Consider the following 5,273-nt stretch of genomic DNA (forward strand, 5'->3'; position numbering starts at 1 on the left):
GGGCCAGGTTTCCCTCCCGCGAGCGGCGTCCGCCGGGCGGAACGGGCCCTGGGCGGAGCCGAGCGGGACCCTGGGCGGGGCGGAGCGGGGCCCTGGGCGGGACCCCGGGTGGGGCGGGGCCCTGTGAGGGAGGGGCGGAGCTTGGAGCGCCTGGTTGGGCCTTGGCTGGGGGCGGGGCCTTGGAGGCCGGACGGCCGTGGAGGGACGTGACTGGGCGGAGCCTGGAGGTGCCCTGACCGAACCTGCGATCCCCGCGCTTGAGCAGCCGGATCTCCCTCAGCCGCCCGCGGCTCTCGGGGAAGCGCAGGAAGGAAAGGGTGGGTTCCCCAGGTGCCCTCGACGTCATCCAACCTCCGGAGCTCGTGAGCGCCTAGAGTCCCTGGCTCTGGCGTTTCCCAGACCCACCCTGGAGCGGGTAGAGGGGCCAAGGCACGCCTCCCGCCGCCGCCCCCGGGAAGCCCCTCTGTTCTAGGACAGCGGAGTTAGCCAGGTGTGGACAGGGTGCAGACATCCAGAAGGACCTGCGGGGAAGGAGGTGAAAAGGTCCATTCCCGGTTAATAACTAGGCCAGATTAACCTAAGGCCGGCCATATCCAGTAAGAGATTGAGTAAAACCAGCAGGAAACGGGGCGGAGTGAGCACTGCTAGAGGGAGCATTGGCCGGGCAGCACCCCTCCCTGGGCAGCTCCAGGCCTGGCCTGACCCCTCCAGCCCCGGCTGGGCCTAAGTACGGGGGCAGTGAGGCAGCGTGCCCTCAGGTGGGCTTGATGCTTGTCTGGCTTCAGAACCAGTCCCTGGCCTGCAGCCCAGCTGGCCTGGCCCTCTGCACGCGGCCCTGTGCCAGCCGCCCTCCCCTGGCCGGAGAGGAACGACTCCAGAGCAAACTCTCCAGTCCTAACACTGTGATCCTACTTAAAGAAACTGGATTTTTAAAGAGGATGTCAGACATCAGCTGTCATCAGCCAGGAGAGCCAAGTTCGGGGCTGAGAGTGGGGACACCCTGCACCCGGGCTTCCTTAAGGTGCCCCCACCCCGCCCTCCCAGTCCCAGGAATGGCTTGGTGTTTCGTCAGCCTCCCTGGAGAGCAAGTGAGAGGTGAGAGACGTGAACAGTCTGACCCACAGGAGCTGCCACAGGAGGGGACGGCGCAGCGACACGACGTGCTGGACACTACCATGTCCACTGTAAAACGGGGAGTTTCACCTCAGAAAAGGTGCAGTTCTGTTTATGAGGACTCTGCAGTATATAAGCACTCCTTTGGACATTTTAGCAGGGTTTGGGATATTACTGGGTCGTCAGAAAAGTCATGATGCATTTTGCATTGAAAAACAGAAAAATACATCATGACTTTTCCAAAGACCAAATAAACACATTTTTAAAAAATTGGGGATGAGGGAGAAAGCTTCATGACGATGGATTTAGTGATCATTTCTTGGACATGACTCCAAAACCACAGGCAACAAAAGAGAAAAATAGCTAAACTGCCTTCACTGAGATCAGAAGCTTTTATACGTCGCATACCTCCACGGCGGTGAGAGGCCACTCAGAGAACGGGAAATGTTGAGGGGGTAGTACTTAGACTACACAACAACTACAACCCGGTAACAAACAAGCCAGTTAAAAAGTGGGCATGGGGGGCAGCAGGTGGTATGGTGATTAAGGGCGCTGGACTCCCACATGGCCAACTGCGGTTCAAGTCCCGGACCTGGCAACTTGCTTTCTCACTCTCTCTCTCTCGCTCTCTCTCTCTCCCTCCCTCTCCCTCTCTGGTCAAATTAAAATAAATAAAGTTAAATAGAATCCTTCTTAAATAAAGTAGAAAGTGGGCACAGCGCCTGAGGAGACATCCCCCCAAGGAGACAGACAGCATGAAAAGACGTGCAGCGGGGCCGACCGGGAGGGCGCTGTCGGACACCATGACGAGACGGCGTCACACCTGGACGCTGACCAGTACACCCACAGCAGAACACTAGTGCTGGTCAGGGTACACTAAGGGCGGCCGTACAACGGGCCGTCTCCATGAACACCAGGCCAACAGCTCCTCAGCCCCGTCCCGTGTGCCCCAGCAACCCCGCTCTGGAGATGTGTGCTCAGGAGATCTGAGAGCGAGACCTGGAGCAGACCCCGCACTCGGTGCAGGGCAGCATGTTCTTCACAGTCAAAAGGTGGGCGAAGTCAGCAGTGAGCCGACACAGAGATGTTTGTTAAGTTTTGCTAAAGGGTGTATGCACTGTCCAGAAAGAAACAGAGGGAAAGTGAGAGAGCACCCCAGAGGGGGATGGCCACCCACAATCCCTTCTCCATTCTCCTCGGGATCTTGGGAATGCACAAATACCTAGCATGTTTTTCAAGCTGCCAGGTCCAGGACTCGAACCATGCTGTTGTCCATGTGGGATCCAACCACCTTTACTAGCACAACACCTGAGGTGGCAGTAGGCCATAAGGATTCGGACCAAGAAATACACAAGGCCAGCCTAGTCCCCGAGGAAGTACCTCGGCAGGGCACAGGCAGAGGCACCAGCTGCTGCCTCCAGCACGGGTGGTGGGAGGGACGGACGGGATACCGAGGCCAGAGCACTGGGACGGGTGGCAGTGGTAAGGGGGCAGACAAGACTGGCTCCCAGCCACCACCCTACCCTGACCAGGCTACACACCCCCAGAGGTCTGTCCTGGCGTCCCTGAGCTCCCTGGGTGGGGCCCGTGGCCGCGATGCGTCTGCTCCCCAGGCAGGGCACAGGGTGGCCCCTTGCTCACAGAGACACCAGAGAGCCTGTGACCGGACTGGGCAGGTGCAGAGGAGCTGCGGGGAGCAGTTTGGAACAGGTCGACCTTGACAGGAATGCAGATGTGTGACAGGGACATGTGCGTGTGTGCCCCATGCATGCACGTGTGCACGTGTGTGTGCACCAGCTTGGTGCTGTCGTGCTGAGGCCTGACCCGTCCTCTCTCTCCTCTGCGGCACAGTGGGGAGCACTGTAAAGAAAGCCAGAGCATGGTCATGCGGGCACGGCCGCAGTCAGGCCCGTCTCCCCAGAGGAGCAGTGAGGTGAGGGGCAGGGCCGAGGGCACAGCCTCTTACCAGGCAGCGGGGGGTGGGGGGTGGGGGAGTCCCGCCTCGTCAAACAGCCGGCAGCCCCTCTGCCCTCGTCAGCTGTAACGCCATCTGTTAAAGGCTGATTTCTCTTAAAGGTCAACCCGGGCCCAGCCCCTGCCACAGAATGGCAGTGCTGGAAGCGCGTGCCCCAGGTCATGTGTGCGTTGTGTGCCCAGGAGCCCACGGAGTCAGAGGGTCGGGCAAGGATCATGGCGTGTCACGACCCCGAGGGAGCTTCTCTCTGTCTCCCTTGTATATATGCACGCTCTCTATCCTGGTAAAGTTAGCTTAAAAAGAGGAAGCTGTGCTGGTACCCGCTAACTGTCCGGACTCACGGGGACAGCAGCCTCTACTACCAAGATGACATGGACAGGGCAACCCCAGAGACTCGGCTTCGAGAAGTGCGGGCGGTGGCTCTCGACACTCGTGTGACTCGTCAGACTTGTGTGAAAGTGTGGACCCATCCCTGTGGCTGGGACCCACTTCAACACCCCCTCCACCCTGCTGGGCTGGCCCCGGCCAGCCACTCTAATGGCACCAGGGGCCTGCACTGTGGGACCAGGCGTCACAGCCCAGCTGGCGCTCTGCTCTGTCACCTGTAAGCAGCAGCGGCACTTCTTCCCCGGGGAGCTCGGCTCGGCTCGGCAGGCGTCAAGAGAGCGCCTATGCGGTGCCCACTGCCGTGGGGTCTGGATGGGCTGGACACGGGGGCCAAATGGGCCCCGCTCAGCTGCAGGCTGGTGACCCAGGGCCCATGGCTTGAGCTCTGCAGATGCCAGGCCCCAGCGTCCAGCCTGACGGCTGGCACGAAGCACTGAGCGCGCTGGACACATGGGGCATAACGAACAGAAGTAAATCCGCTGCCTGTCGCCTGCAGCCCCTCTGTGCCCTGGGGGAGTGGCCGACCACACACTGGGTGAAAGAAGGATGTCGCAGAGACACACTGGGTGCAGCTGGCTCCCAAGGCCCGGGAGCCTGACCTTGCCACGTGAGGCCCCTGCGGAGGAGGAGCTGTGACACGCCCGTGCAGGGTTGGAGCCCGGGGCCAGCGGGGCAGCCTTGGCTCCTCAGCTGGCGGGCTAGGGTGCTCTTCGTAAATAGACTGTTCCATCAGGGAGGGCCTATGCCAACGGGCGCACCGAAGTCTGGGGCGATCGTGTGCGACTGTCACGCCCAGCTCCAGAGGCCAAGCCGCTGTCCCAGGCCCCAGCCCTGGGAAAGAGGACTGGACCCCAAAAGACAGGCTGAGGACGGAGGATAGTGAAGGGCATAAGGCCCACACCTGCGGCCTGTGGCCCAGGCACGAAGGGTCGTCCACGCAGACCCACCCTGGAGTATGGCCCCTACCCAGGGCTCCCTCAGAGAAGGCCGAGGAGGCAGAGCTGAGGAAGGACAGGAAGCCCTCTGCCCAGGGCAGGAGCCGCAGCCAAGGCTGTGAGGCCGGCTGCAGACAGCTGGCTCCCGCTGTGCACTGGGGGCTGGGGGCCGCCCTGCTGGCGGCTGGTCCTTCTCTGTGTGGGAAGGACAGGAAGCTGCGGTCTTGCTGCTCTGAGCACGCACTCAGGAGGAAGGGGACAGGACAGATGTGCGAGCTCTCGGAGCTCTTCCGGACTGGGAACCCAGATCAGTAAAAATAGAGGAGTAACCGTAAGTGGGCGGGGGAGAAGCCAGGTACCAGGCCTGCGGCCCCAGCCCGGGGGAGCTCGGACTCCCCGGGACTCAAGGCTATTTTCGGTCTCAATGGCCTTTGGCTGACTGCGACACCCCCTCCTCTAGAAAACCCTTTCACCAGGTGGGGTGCCCTGCTCACCCACACCCTAGTCATGTGGACTCTGACCTTGATGGCTGGGTCCTGCCCTGAGGAAGGACTCTCTCAAATGAGAGCTCTCGGTGGGTGCAGGCCGAGGGTGGTCCCTGGACTTGGGTAGCACCCCGCCCCCCATTCACCCTTGACCCAGTGAGGTGCTTTTCAGGACCGGGAGCCCTTCCAAGAACCACAGGCAGTTTCCCTGGAGCCCCAGGAAGAGGAAGGGCGGTCCCTGCCCTGCCTGGTGCGTCTAGGAACTCTTCCCGGGCAGGAGGCGCAGGCGCAGGTGAGAGCAGGGGTGCTGGTGGGGACACGTGAGCAGAGCAGTCGAGCCAGGGCCCCAGCATGCGATAAGTGTGATCCAGGCGTCCA

Source organism: Tupaia chinensis, unplaced genomic scaffold, assembly GCF_000334495.1.
Source record: "Tupaia chinensis unplaced genomic scaffold, TupChi_1.0 Scaffold000335_1, whole genome shotgun sequence".
Taxonomy (NCBI): Eukaryota; Metazoa; Chordata; class Mammalia; order Scandentia; family Tupaiidae; genus Tupaia; species Tupaia belangeri.